This window comes from Canis lupus, chromosome 6 (assembly GCF_011100685.1).
Source record: "Canis lupus familiaris isolate Mischka breed German Shepherd chromosome 6, alternate assembly UU_Cfam_GSD_1.0, whole genome shotgun sequence".
NCBI lineage: Eukaryota > Metazoa > Chordata > Mammalia > Carnivora > Canidae > Canis > Canis lupus.
The window spans coordinates 38,165,529-38,181,013 of record NC_049227.1 but is presented as its reverse complement, the minus strand read 5'-3'; the positions used below and the strand labels follow the sequence as shown (position 1 = coordinate 38,181,013).

Genomic DNA, 15,485 nt, shown 5'->3' with positions numbered 1-15,485 from the left:
CCAGTTAGCCCCAACCCAGGCGGCAAATCTCAGGGATCTAGTGTGGGGGAAAGGGGGGGGGGACAGGATAACAGACAAAAGACCATTTCCTGACACATCAGAGATAAGCTCACCCACCTCAACTGTTCATGTTCAGAATCCCCCACATGCTGGCCTGTCTGCAGAGCACGAGGACAGATGAGCTATCTGAAGGGATCTGGAGGAAATGCTGAGGGCATACGAGGACGTAACTTTTGCAGGAAACTCGACAGCACCCTCAAGAACTGTACTCACACGATATGAAAGGTTAAGGACGGTCTAAAATCCCCAAAGACAATGAGAACAATTAAAAGCAAATCAGGGACAGTATGTGATCCTACATCTCCTATAGGACTTCTTACTTTATCATACAGAGCTTTCCCCCTTGGGCCACCTGGGTAGCTCAGTCAACTGAGAGGCTGACTCTTGATTCTGGTTCAGATCATGATCTCAGGGTCCTGGCATAGAGTCTCAAGATGGGCTCCATGCTCAGGGAGGAGTCTGCTTCAGGATTCTCTCTATCTCTCCCTCTGCCCCTCCCCCTGGCTCACTCTCAAATACTTTTAAAATCTTAAAAAAAAAAAAAAAGAAAGAAATGATACACAAGGGCTTTCCCATGCATCAGCCACTTGACCCTCATTAGAATTCTGAGTAAGGGGTCACTGTGGAGGGAAAGCTTCCAGAAGGCACACCTGGAGCAGATACCTTCTTTCTCGGTTGGCAAAGAAACAAATGGCTGTGGCATGTGACACTTCGGATTTTATTCTCGGATTCCCTAAAGCCTTCTGACACTCCACTTGCCAGGAACTCATGTGTCATACGAGACATATAAGACGGGGCCTCGCTACTGGAGGGCGGCCAGGGGCAGCAGTGAGAAAGGGCATCACTGAGACTGAAAAGCTGGCCATGGCATGGGCTGCCCGACTCGAGACCCATCCCCGCCTACTTGATCCTTCGGTTGTGTGGAAGCAGAATTCAGGAGACACCAAGAAACCGAGGTCCCTCAAAGGGGTTCAGTCCGCCTTGATTCTGCTTGTGGCAGTGCCAGCTTTCCTGGGTCCTACTAGGTCCACTGCCTTAAGGTGGGAGACTTCAACTGCCCCAACAGTCTAGGGCCCCTGAGATCTTATAGGACGAGCTCCCACGACTGTGGCAGCAAAAGCCTGTGACCCGCAGCTAAGCCCCTGCTGGTGCCGCCAGGGGACCATCCGATGGAAGGTGCATGAGACAACAGACTGGCAGATGCGATTTTCCCCACTCTGTTACAGAAGTACATGTATCTCAACACGGGCTCAGCAAACTTGCTGTAAAGGGCCAGAAAGTATTTCAGTCCTTGCCGGCCAGACGGCTTCCGTCTGACCTACTCAACCGGCTGTCGTGGTAGTAAAGCAGCGATAGGAGATGTAGGTCAATGGCAGCAGCTGTCTTCCAATAAAGCTTTACTTACAAAATAGGTTGTAAGCTAAATATGGCCCACTGGCTTGGGCTCCAAAGAGCAAACAGGATGTTTTTTTCCCCAAGAAACCTAGATTTGGGGCACCTGGGTGGCTCAGTGGTTGAGCATCAGGCTTTGGCTCAGGGCATGATCCCAGGGTCCTGGGATCGAGTCCTGCATCAGGTTCCTGCAGGGACCCTGTCTCTCTCCCTCTCCCTGTGTCTCTCATGAATAAATAAATACAATTTCAAAAACAAAACCCACAAACTTTGACTTGTTAAAAATTCTTTGGACCAATATACTTATCAAACAAAACAAAAATTCGCAAAATCTTCCAGACCCTCCCTGTGTTATTCACCTCCCTCACTCCTGACAGAGAACCTTTTTCTTGGAAGGGTACCTAGTCTCAGCGTACCTTGCTTAGAAATAAAACTCTCAGATTTATTAATTACTAACACACCTACATGACAGAGGGGAGAAACCAAATCACGAGATCAGGTCAAAAGGGTGTCAGGCCCGAAGGAGGCGTTTCTCCAGTGGCTTCTGTTACCACGGTCCACATTCTGCCACTGTGCTTTGTCCCAGTTCCTTCCCCCACAGCATGGTCTCTGAGGTACACAGGCACCACTGCCCCACGAACGGCAAAGACTCCCCACCGAACAACCACAGGGCTCCGTGCAGAGAACAGGAGCCGAGCCTGGACGTGGCGGAGCTGTAGTCCACAGTTTGTTCCAGGCATCAACACCACTGGCCGCCCAATCTGGGGAAGACACAGGCTCCTGCAGCACCCCCTTTCCCGATCTCTAACCCTTCCACCCCAGAGCTCTCACGTTAATTCATGAGGTCGCGTATGTGCAAGCACTTCATAAATGTTAGCTATCTTATCCTGAATGAATAGTGCAGAGGCAAACAATGAATACTCCGGCTGTGCTGAGGCTGCTGGGTTCTCGCCTGAATAGCAGAAAGGTCGGGCGCACTCACGACCAAAGACTTCCTTATCAGGTGAACTGATTAGGGACAAAATGCCTATGCGGGTGCTGTTAGGCCCACACACTGATTTTTCTTGGTGTACGCCTGCAAGAAACCTGGGGAAACGCACGTACCCATCACTGCCACGTGACGGACCTGATAGAAGAACTGAGAAAAATCCGTACGAACCTACAAAAAGGCAGGTGCAATCGGTGAAGGTGTCAGAGGGAAAAGGTGGGCAGCTATGATTCTAGCCGGGAATCAAAGACCAGTGCTCGGTCCTGGTTCTGCCACTAATGGGACCGTCCCCTTTCCTGTGAGTGAGTGTAATGATACCTGTTCTTGATCCCTAACACAGCAGGTGGGGGATCACATCAGGGAATAGCTACAAAAGGGCTTTCTGTCATAGTACCTTCACCCAGCCTCGCTCATCTCCAAACTGTACCGAACACACTGTCTTGATGACAATAAAATCTCAGTTACTGTCAAGATGGCCAATGCATGGGCTGTCAGTCTCAGCAATTCCACAGGCAGGGTTCTTCCACACGTGCACACGAAATGTATAGGAGGAGTGTGATCATAAGCCCTGTTTCTAACACCAAAGAATGACAAGCAAGGCGCACATCCTCCACTATGGCCCTAGAGACATCACGTAGGCGGCTGATGGTGGCAGCAGCTGCAAGCAGCTGGTGATGGAGCGAGAGACAGGCAGCCCTGGTCACTGGATTCCCTCTGAATATATTTTTAACATTCCTGAGCCACGCAGGCACCTTCACAAAACAAAACAATTTGGCAAATAAGAAGGGGAGTTTTAATTTACCTTTAATCTCCAGAAGGTGCTATCCACGCCAGCCCCAAGATTAGGAATCTGACAGTGACATTCTGTCTTCCGTAGAAATGCCTTGATAAGCTGACTGACGCCATGGACTCGAGCAAAATAACCTGAAAGAGAGACAGACACAAGCTATGGCTCACGGAGGTCAGACATAATCCCTGCAAAGCCCACCCCAGGAGAACAGCAAAACAGGACACTTCTGTTCTTCCTCAGGGTCAGCGCGTTATCTGTGAAATTCACAAGAGAAACAGTGCTTTCAAACTCTATCCCTTTTTAAAGCTGTTTGAACCAAAGCAAATACAATCTATTTAATAGTGGAATTACCTATCTTAAACTCTCCCATAATTTCACTTAGGAAAGACAAGTGTTTTGCATCAACACATCAGATCGAAACGTTCCTCTTGAAAACGTGCTTTCTCGTAGCTAAGGTGAAAGCCACTTAAGGCCTCTGCTAAACGTTGAAATGGCAAGATCATGACAAAATAGTATTTTGGGGTCATGAAATTGGCCAGGTAAGTATCAAAGCAGAAACATATAACGGGGGGTGGGGGTGGGTAATTCTTATCATGTTCCCTTCGTCTCCATCCCGAGTGGGTGAGAGTCTCTATGTTTATAAAGTGTCCTCGAGATGGGGGGAGGGAAAGGCACCACGCAAATGTTGCTGAAAAAATTAACTTGTTCAGCACAGGAGATGGGAAATCGAAGAGGGGGAAAGGAATACAATCTGCATTCTAAAGCCCTGCCGCTGAAAGGATGACTGTCCTAAGAACCACATTTCAGTGGCATTTAGAGACTTACAGCAATTGGACATAGGAATTCTATGTCTACTGATTCTCCTATAAATGATTTGAGTTTGTATTTTATGCATCCAGTAAATCATTTTCCCTGTGTGTTAAAGAATATCATCCACACACAGTTTGGCTATTGTGGACATTGCTGCTATAAACATCGGGGTGCAGGTGTCCCGGCGTTTCATTGCATCTGAATCTTTGGGGTAAATCCCCAACAGTGCAATTGCTGAGTCGTAGGGCAGGTTTATTTTTAACTCTTTGAGGAACCTCCACACAGTTTTCCAGAGTGGCTGCACCATTTCAACATTCCCACCAACAGTGTAAGAGGGTTCCCTTTTCTCTGCATCCTCTCCAACATTTGTGGTTTCCTGCCTTGTTAATTTTCCCCATTCTCACTGGTGTGAGGTGGTATATCATTGTGGTTTTGATTTGTATTGGAAGGAGCCTCGGTGTCCATCGAAAGACAAATGGATAAAGAAGATGTGGTTTATGTATACAATGGGATATTACTCAGCCATTAGAAATGACAAATACCCACCATTTGCTTCAACGAGGATGGAACTGGAGGGTATTATGCTGAGTGAAGTCAGTCAATCGGAGAAGGACAAACAGTGTATGTTCTCATTCATTTGGGGAATATAAACAATAGTGAAAGGGAATATAAGGGAAGGGAGAAGAATGTGTGGGAAATATCAGAAAGGGAGACAGAACATAAAGACTCCTAACTCTGGGAACAAACTAGGGGTGGTGGAAGGGGAGGAGGGCGGGGGGTGGGGGGAAATGGGTGACTGGGCACTGAGGGGGGCACTTGACGGGATGAGCACTGGGTGTTATTCTGTATGTTGGTAAATTGAACACCAATAAAAAATAAATTTATTTTAAAAAGTTTTAAAAAGAAAGGGAAAAAAAAAAAGAATATCATCCACAGCAGACTGGATGCTGGGGAAACAATTTTAAAGATGCTCAAAAGATGCTCACCACAGACTGTTTGGGAAGGACTCTCCTAGGAAGCTCCAGTCTGGAGATGCCAGCCCAGGGAGAGAGGAGGAAGGAAGGACACACGGCTGCCATGCTTCCTGGGGCACCCAGATCCCTGGCGCCCCATAGAGGAGCCCTGGCTCGCAGCATCTCTTAGGGAAGCTGCCTCAAGGGCATGGGATGGAGGCCTGAGGGAGGCCTCTTAGCAAGGCCTTGCCCCATCTTCCTGATGCCTCAAAGTAACTACCCTGTCCCTATTCCCAGGCACCACCACTTCAAAATCGCTTTGCATTTCTTATAGAACCTACCCAGAGGATCCAGCTCTAGGGCCCACGTTCCCTGCACACACAAAAGCTACAGTGATTTGGTTAATTTCTCAATCTCCCTGGGACTAAGTCACCCCTGTCATCTCAACTCCTTTCCTGCCTGGATAGAAATGACTTGCAGAGACTAATAGTGTTACCATCACCGGTACCAAGGCAAAAAAGTAATATTCCTTACTTGGACAGATCACAGTAAAAGATAATATAAGTGACTTTTAGACACGTAAAAACGATCTTCACCTTCACCCCAAAATAGGAGGAATATAAAATAAAATTATTGTAAGATACCATTTTTCACATATCAGATGAACAAAGATGAGAAGTTTCACGATACGCTATGTTGGTGAGCATGTTGGGAAAGAAGCACTTCCAGAAACCACTGGAGAGAGTGAACACTGGAACTCTCTTTTTAAGAGGGAATCCCTTGGTGCATCTGGGTGGCTCCGTCGGCTCAGTGTCTGCCTTCAGCTCGGTCATGATCTCCAGATCATGGGATCGAGCCCCGCATTGGGCTGTCTGCTCAGTGGGGAGTCTGCTTCTTCTCACTCTCCCTCAGTCCCCTCCCCTCTTCTCTGTGCTCTCACTCTCTCTCTGTCCTCTCTCTCTCTCAAAAACAAAAAAAATCCTTAAGAAAAATTATACAAAAAAAAAAAAAAGAATCCCGAAAAACGTCAGGTCTCTTTGCTAAGGAGGGGATATTCGGAAAGAAGGGGGAGGTCACTTGCCTCTGTTAATTTCGGGAGCCTTCTCTCCTTAAGACAGTCTTGCAAAATGCTGGATGTGAGGGTCTTGCCAGTAGCCAATGCTTACTGCAAACCTGGAAGGGATGAAAGGAGGCAGGTGAGTAGAGGTCAGTAGGTTCAGGTCCATTCTCAGGAACCAGGTCAAGCAGGAAAGTCATCTACCTCAAAAGGCCAACACGTACACATCTGGCCCTCCATTACACATGTCAACAGACTCAGCCATCCGTCTTGCTGCTCACACACACACAGCCCCTCACCCTCCTCACAGCGGCCATTTCCTCCCTCTCTTTATTCATATGGCTAACTGCTTTCCCAGGACCCTAGAGAGCACATAACCTCATCTCATACCTCACCTAGGAGACCTGCCACCACTCATTCACTCCACAGCAAACTCACTGGTGAGAGCCACTCAGGCAACTCTGCTCAACCAGAAGTTCTGTGTCCATAGGAAAGGAGACCGGAACCGTTGTGTAAAACTAACCACTACCTAAGGATTTCCCTCGACTCTGTAGTAGATACCAGTCATTCCACATCCCTCGAGGAGGTCATGGTGGAAAAAACCAGGAACAAATAAACACAACAGCTACAACTGAGAAAGTGTTAGAGTAGCCTACACTCTCTCGCCTACACTGTAACCTGGAAAAGGCTATGGGAGCCTAAACGCTTCCCAGCCTACATACACCAAAAGGAATCAAAATTTTAGTGTTCTGAGGCACGGAGCTGAAGCCTGGTTTACCACTGAAGGTTTACTGGCAACCAGGAGTGGAGCCAGCCTTAGGACAATAGGAAGTAAAGGCAGGAGCCTGGATCCCTAAGGCCATGCCACGCCACTATGGGCCTGGAGTCTACTCTACCCGTCAATGGATATCTGTGAATTAAAACATGTCTTTAGCTATTAAACCTAATAGAAGGGAGCCTGGGTGGCTCAGTCGGTTGAGTGACCACTCTTGGTTTCCCCTCAGGTCATCGCCTCGGGTCCTGGGATCGAGCCACACATAGGTTCCACACTAATCAGGGAGTCTGCGCCAAGAAAAAGAAAGCTGAAAAAAAAAAAAAAAGAAAAAAAAAAAAGCTGTGTGATTTTGCATTCCCATCAGCAATAAATAAAGTTCCTGTTCCTGCACATCTTTGCTAGCAGTTGTTTTCACGGTTTGTTGATTTTCATTATTCTGATCATTGTATACTGTTAAATTGTTTCATTTGCAATTCCCTAATGACATATGATGTGGATCATCTTTTTATTTGTGTACATTATTTAGTAAGCGGCCAGTTGAGATCTTATGCCCATTTTTTTTATTGAGTTGTTCATTTTCTTATTTTGAATTTTAAGAATTCTTCACATAATTTCACAGTCCTTTAACAGACATGTCTTTTTTTCTTTTTTTTAAAAAAACTAAGCTCCAGACCCAGCATGAGGGTTGAACTCACAATTCCAAGATCAAGAGTTGCATGTGGTTCTAGGGTACCTGGGTGGCTCAGTCCATTAGTGTTTGTGAGATTGAGTCCAGTGTCAGGTTCCAGGCTGGTCATGAAGCCTGCTTAGGATTTCCTCTCTCCCTCTCCCTCGGGTCTTCCTTCTCAAATATAAATCAATCAATCAATCAATCAATCAATCGCATTCTATTTAGTGAGCCAGCCAGGCACCCTCATTAGATATGTCATTTGCAATTTTTTTCTCATAGCCTCTGTCTTGTCTTCTAATTGTTTGACAGTTTCTTTTGCAGTGTAGAAGTTTGTAATGCTAATGAAGTCCAGCTTTTCATTTATTTCTTTCATGAGTTGTATATTTAGTGTTATATCTAAAAAGTAATCACCAAACCCGAGATCATCTACGTAATCCCCTGTATTACCTACCAGGAGTTTTATAGTTTTATCATTTACAGTTAGGTTTAGAATTCATTTTGAGTTAATTTTCTAAATGGTGTAAAATCTGTATCTTTTTAAAAATTTTTATTTATTTATTCATGAGAGACACGGAGATAGAGAGAGAAGGAGAGACTTAGGTAGAGAGAGAAGCAGGCTCCATGCAGGGAGCCTGATGTGGGACTTGATCCCGGGACTCCAGGACCATGCCCTGGGCCAAAGGCAGGTACTTAACTGCTGTGCCATCCATGGATCTCCTTATTACTTTTTTAGAGTAATCTCTGTACCCAATGTGGGACTCAAACTCATGTCCCTGGATCAGGAGTGGCATGCTCTACTGACTGAGCCAGCCAGGGGACCCTTGCAAGTATTTTAAAGGAAATCTCAGACATTACAACATTTCACCCATAAATAGTTTAGTTTCTAAAAGATGAACAGGTCTTGACAATCTCTATTTAAACCATCATTGAGAAACTATTCCCACTCAATAGAGGCCCTCTCTCCCACAGGAGGGAAGTTTAACTGAGAACATGGGAGCTGCTTTTCACTTGCTCTGAAGGCAATCAGAACTTGCTTAATAACTTCTCAAGATGGCTAAGAGGACTCTCTTGGGTTCCTCTTTGTGGTATTCGATTATGAGAAAAACAGGCAACCCAAATGTATCATAATGAGAGAAGTCCTGGAGGGATGCTAGTTCCCTGTAACAATCAGCAGAGCAATTCATTAATAAAGTGAAACTACCTGATCACCCTCTGTAGTTTTAACAAGGCCCAGAGTGATTCACTCACTAAGAGTTCAGTGACAGTAGTTAATAGATAGCTTTCTGGAAGCCACTAAAAAGCAAAGTAATAATTGTTATCATATTCTAATGTGATTGTAGAAAGCATTCTCCCAGGAGCTAATGTGCCCTTATTTACCTACCAGCTGGTTTTATTTTTTTTTAAGATTTTTAATTTTTTTATTGATTCATGAGAACACAGAGAGAGAGAGAGAGAGAGAGAGAGAGGCAGAGACACAGGCAGAGAGAGAAGCAGGCTCCATGCAGAGAGAGCCCGACACGGGACTCGATCCTGGGTCTCCAGGATCACTCCCTGGGCTGAAGGCAGCGCTAAACCACTGAGCCACCCGGGCTGCCCTACCAGCTGGCTTTAAATTTTTGTTCTTGAATTAAAGTGTAATATGTAAATGGTTTATACCAAAATCATAGGAATTTTGTAATAATTCACTCCCTCAACATTCCTGCTTCATAATGTTTATTTCTAATTAGCATTTGACCATCACATTTCCATAACTGCTAGGATGCAGAGTGACCTAGAAATTTAATATTCCTATTCTATTTTCTTCTCCATTTGATACTTTATTTACTCTTGATGAGGAATTTTCTTTCCTTTTCCTTTGTTGGCATCCATTCTATCTCTTGATCCTCCTCCTGGAGTTATTCTAAAGTAGCTACTGTGTATTCCAACACACATGGCCCTCCCTCATCGTCAAGAAATGTACATTTCTGTGAAAGGTTCTTTTATGGCTGGTTAATACTTCCCATAGTTTATCATTGATAAAAGCCTACCTAACTAACCAAATGTTATTGCAACTAGAATTCCTGGTACATTAAGCTACTGTTTATCACCTGAAATTCTCAAGTTGACACTTAAATTAACCTGCTTCCAAAACTGGTTCTGTCCTTATTTCCATGTGGGGATGTTGGCTCTTTAACCCTTTTAGAAAGCTATCCACTGCGAATGTTCATTCATCTATTCAACATTGGGCAAATATTTAGTGAGCACTTTCTATGAGCCAGACATTGTGTGATGTGCTCGGATTTTACATTCACAAACATTTTGTTTTGTGTTTTGCTTCTAAAAAATGCTGGATTGGGGATAAAGAGGGCATCCTCTAGCCCTCTTTACAGTTTTCAGATAAATAATTTGTATAAATTTATGTCATTTTCCTTTGGTTGGCTGATTGGTGTTTTTTTTTTTTTTAGATTTTATTTATTTATTTATTTATTTATTTATTTATTTATTTATTTATTTATTTATTTGAAACACACATACACACAGAGAGAAAGAGGCAGAGGGAAAAACAGGATCCACCCGGGGAGCCCAACATGGGACTAATCAAGGGTATCCAGGATCACACCCTGGGCTGAAGGCAGTGCTAAACTGCTAGGCCACCGGGGCTGCCCAAGCTGATTGGTTTTCCATGGTCAGGTGTCCGACTCTGCCTGATGTTCAGGTCCAAGTTCAGCTCCTGTTAAAATAGAATAGAGGGACACCTGGGTGGCTCAGGTTGTGATCCCGGGATCCAGGATCGAGTCCTGCATGGGGCTCCCTGGGAAGAGCCTGCTCCGCCCTCTGTCTGTGTCTCTGCCTCTCTCTCTCAGTCTGTGTCTTTCATGACTAAAGAAATAAATCTTAAAAAAAAAATAGAATAGAAAAACATACCTCTACTAAAAATATTAATTAAAAAATAGCTGTGATTGAGTTGGCCTAGGCATCTACTTTTTGAGAGTAAACATTAACACCTGCATTTGGAGATCATCTCCAATGTATCGATTCATTGAGTCATTCAGTCATTCACCTTAGATGAACAGACCCACAAAAACATGGCAAATTGATTTTTATGGGCAACTTTATGGTAGATGACATCACATTAAATAAAATTATTTTTTAAAAGGATTTTATTTAGGGATGCCTGGGTCGGTCAGTGGTTTAGGGCTTGCCTTGGCCCAGGGCATGATCCTGGGTTCTTGGGATCGAGACCTGCATCAGGCTCCCTGCATGAAGCCTGCATCTCCCTCTGCCTGTGTCTCTGCCTCTCTCTCTCTCTCTCTCTCTCTGTGTGTGTCTCTCATGAATAAATAAAATATTTTTTAAAAATAAAAAATACAGTATTTATTTATTCATGAGAGACACAGAGACACAGGCAGAGGGACAAGCAGGCCTCCTGCAGGGAGCCCAATGTGGGACTCAATCCCCAGACTGGGATCATGCCCTGAGCCAAAGGCAGATGCTCAACCACTGAGCCACTCAGGTGTCCCAAAATTATTTTAAAATGAATACATTAGTGGCATTCAAATACTCACAATGTTTTGCAACCACCACCTCTATATAGTTCAAAAACATTTTAATCACCCCCAAAGAAAACCCTACATCCATTAGTTAGTTATTCCCCATTCCCTACTCCCCACAATCCTGGCAATCATAAACTTGCTTTTTACACACCTGGGTGGCTCAGTGGTTAAGCGTCTGCCTTCAGCCCAGGGCGTCATCCTGGAGATCCGGGATCGAGTCCCATATCAGGCTCCCTGCATGAAGCCTGCTTCTCCCTCTGCTTCTGCCTGTGTCTCTGCCTCTCTCTCTGTGTGTCTCTCACGAATAAATAAACAAACAAAATCTTAAAAAAAAAAAGAAAGAAAATCAGTTGATCAGGGGTACCTGGGTGACTAGTCAGTTAAGCATCCAACCATTGACCTCAGCTCAAATCTTGATCTCAGAGTTGTCAGTGCAAGCCCTGCACTGGGCTCCACACTGGGCATGGAGTCTACAAAAAAAATTTCAGTTAACCATAGATATATGGGTTGATTTCTGGAGTCTCAGTTCTATTCTAAATCTATGCTTATGTCAGTACCACATAATTTTGATTACTGTAGATTTGTTGGGTTTTTTTTGAAATGGAGAACTTGAATTTTCCAACTTTGTTCTTTTTTTAACAGTGTTATGGATAATCAAGATCCCTTGCAATCCCATATGAATTTGAGGACTGGCTTCTCTTTTTCTTGCAAATAGACCATTAGAATTTTGATAGGGTTGCACTGAATCTATAGATAGCTTTGGGATATGGCAATATGGCAAACTGCCATATTAACGATGGTAAGTCTTCCAATCCATGAACACAGGGTGCCTTTTGTTTTATTTGTGTTTCCCTTATTTTATCAATGTTTTGTAGTTTTCAGCATAGAAGTCTTTCATCTCTGGTTAAATTTTACTCTTTTGCATATTTTTTGGATGCTATCACAAATGGAATTGTTTTCTTAATTTCCTTCTAATGTTGTTCAGTGCTGGTGTATACAAACAACTAATTTTTGTATATTGATTTGTATCCAGCATCCCTTCTGAATTCATTTAACTTATAATAGCTTCTATGTAGATTCTTTGGGCTTTTCTGTAGATAAGAGCATTATCACCTATGAATAGAGAAAGATTTATTTCTTCCCTTCCAATTTGAATGACTTTTATTATTAATTTAATTTAATTTAATTTAATTTAATTTTATTTATTCATGAGAGACACAGAGGGAGAGTCAGAGACAGAAGCAGGCTCCATGCAGGCAGCACAATGAGGGACTCAATCCCAGGACTCCAGGATCACAACCTTAGCTAAAGGCAGATGCTCAACTGCTGAGCCACCTAGGCATCCCGCTTTTCTTCTTATTCTTGCCTATTTACTTACCATAGAACTGTCTGTAAAATGCTAAGTATTAGCGGTGAAATTAGACATTTTGTTTCTGATTAGGCAGAAAGCTCTTAATCATTTACCATTTAGTATAATGTTGGCTGTGGGGAATTATTATTATTATTATTATTATTATTAATAAATGCCCTTTATCATGTCGAGGAAGTTCCCTTCTGTTTCTAGTTTGTTGAGTGTGTTTATCATGTAAATGTGTTGGATTTTGTCAAATGGTTTTGCTGCATCATTTTTTCCCCTTCACTTTATAATGGTGGTATATTACATTAGTTGGTCTTATGTTGGATCATCCTTGCATTCGTGGGATAAATTCCAATTAGTCATGCTATATAATCTTCTTATATGCTGTTGGATTCAGTTTGCTCTCATTTTGTTGAGTATCTTTTGCATCTATATGCATAAGGGATATTTATTGGTATGTAGTTTGATTTTCCTGGGATATCCCTGTCTCTGGCCAATTTATTTTTGACAAAGGTACAAAAACAATTTAGTAGATAAAGGACAATCTTTTCAATGGATGATGTAGAAAGGTTGGACATCCATATGAAAAAAAAAAAGAACCTTCATGTAAACGTCACACCTTATGGAAAAATTAACCTTAAATCAGTTACAGTCGTACATGTAAAACATAAAACTCTATAAATTCTAGAACATCATAAGAAATCTTGTGATTTTGGAGTTAAGTAGAGTTGATAGACATGACTTGGAGCACCATCCATAAAAGAAAAAACAAATACATTGGACTCTTAAAACTTTTTACATTTTGGGGCACTGGGGTGGTTCAGTGGCTGACTGCCTTTGGCTCAGGTCATGATCATGTCACACTGGGATCGAGTCCTCATCTGGCTCCCCCCAGGGAGCCTGCTTCTCTTTCTGCCTATATCTTTGCCTCTTTCTGTGTCTCTCATGAATAAATAAATACAGAAAATCTTTTTTTTTTTTTTTTTTTTTTACATTTCACATGAAAGGCACTGTTAAAAAAATGAGAAGACTGCTTTGAAAAAGACACTGGTAGTTCCTCAGAAAGTTAAACATCTATATGACCCTACAGTTCCAAAACTAGGTATGTATCCAAAAGAAATGAAAACATGTCCACAAAAACCTGCTCACAAATGTTCATAGCAGCACTATTCACAATAGCCTTAAAGTCCATCAGAAATAAAAGGAATGAAGTACAGATGTATGCCATACATGCGTAAACCATGGAAAACGATGCCAATTGAAAGAAACCAGTCAAAAAAGGGCCACATATTATATGAGTCCCTTTACATGGAATTTCAGAGTAAGTAAATCTGTACAGACATAAAGTAGACTGGTTGTTGCCTTGGGTGCAGGTAGGAAGGTTGGGTCAAAATGGCAATAGATATGAAGTTTCTTTTACTGACTATAAAAATGTTCTAAAATTGGTTATGAACATGGATTGCACAACTCTATGAATATACCAAAATCTATCAATTGCACACTTTAAATAGGTGAGTTATATGGGATGGTAAGCTGGTACAGTCACTCTGGGAAACAGTGTGGAGGTTCCTCAAGAGGTGAAAAATAGAGCTACCCTATGACCCAGCAATTGCACTGCTTGGCATTTACCCCAAAGATATAGATGTAGTGAAATGCCAGGACACCTGCACCCCAATGTCAGAGCAGCAATGTCCACAACAGCCAAACTTGATGTCTTCTGACAGATGAATGGATAAAGTTATATATATTTACACAAAAGGACTACTACTCAGCCATCAGAAAGGACGAATACTCACCATTTGCTTTGACCTGGTTGGAACTGGAGGGTATTAGGCTGAGTGAAATAAGTCAGTCGGAGGACAATCATCATATAGGTTCATTATATGCAGAATATAATAAATAGTGAAAGGGACTATAAGGGAAAGGAGGTAAACTTGAGCAGGGAAAAATTAGAGAGGGAGAAAAACCATGAGAGACTCCTTAACTCTGGGAAACAAAAGGTTACAGAAGGGGAGGAGGGTGATGGGATGGAGTGACTGGGTGACAGGCACTAAGGAGTGAACTTGATGAGAGGAGCACTGGGTGTTATAAGTTTGCAAATTGAATTTAATTTTTTTAAAAAAGGAAGAAAAATTTAAATATAAATAGGTGAATTATATCATATGTTAATTATAATAAAATTGTTATAAAGAATAATAATAAAAAGCTATTGATTAGACAGAATGTTTGCAAATCACTATTTGACAAAGAACTTGTACCTAGAATATATAAGTCTCAAAACTGAAAAATAAGTAAACAATTCAACTTTATTTTATTTTATTTTTTAAAATATTTTATTTATTTATTCATGAGAGACACAGAGAGAGAGAGAGGCAGAGACGCAGGCAGAGGGAGAAGCAGGCTCCAGGCAGGGACCCTGACTTGGGCCTCAATCCCACGTCTCCAGGATCAGGCCCTGGGCTGAAGGTGGTGCTAAACCGCTGAGCCACCCGGGCTGCCCAACAATTCAGTTTTAAAGTGGGCAAAAGACATAAACAATAATTTCAACACAGAGATATACAGATGTTGAATTAGCAAATCAAGATGTTCAACCTTAGTAGCCATCAGGGAAATGAAATTAAAACTACAATGAGGTATCACTACTTACATTTAAGAATGGCCAAAATGAGAAGTAGTGACAACACCAACTGATAGCAAGAATGTGGAGCAACAAGATCACACACATTGCTGAAGGTCATATAAAGTGATACACTCCAGAAAACAGTTGTGTGGTTTTTTCTAAAACTTCTAAAAAATGCAATTACTGTAAGAACCAGCAACTGGGGGCACCTGGGTGGTTCAGTGGTTGAGCGTGTGATGGTAGCTCAGGTCATGATCCCGGGATCCTGGCATCAAGTCCCACATCAGGCTCCCCACAGGAAGCCTGCTTCCCCCTCTGCCTATGTCTCTGCCTATGTCTCTCTATGTCTCTCACGAATAAATAAACTCTTAAAGAAAAAGAGACCCAGAAATTGTAATCTTGGGCATTTATCCTGGAGAATAAGAAGTTAGCGGCCTAAGGTGATCTCTGAAAACGGTTCGCTATTCACTTGCCCAGAAA

General features: G+C 42.7%; 1 long non-coding RNA gene across 2 annotated transcripts; it reads right to left on the bottom strand.

Annotated features, from left to right (window-relative positions):
- Nucleotides 1–6,125: 6,125 nt before the first annotated feature.
- LOC119876371 lies at nt 6,126–11,240 on the bottom strand. Of its 2 annotated transcripts, XR_005360951.1 has the most exons (4): nt 11,180–11,228; nt 7,559–7,666; nt 6,994–7,132; nt 6,126–6,166 (listed from the first exon to the last, which is right to left on the bottom strand). It is a non-coding gene; the product is annotated as an uncharacterized LOC119876371 (long non-coding RNA). The 2 variants fall into 2 exon arrangements; XR_005360952.1 differs by lacking the exon at nt 7,559–7,666 and having other exon boundaries at nt 11,180–11,240.
- Between the last annotated feature and the right edge of the window lie 4,245 nt (nt 11,241–15,485).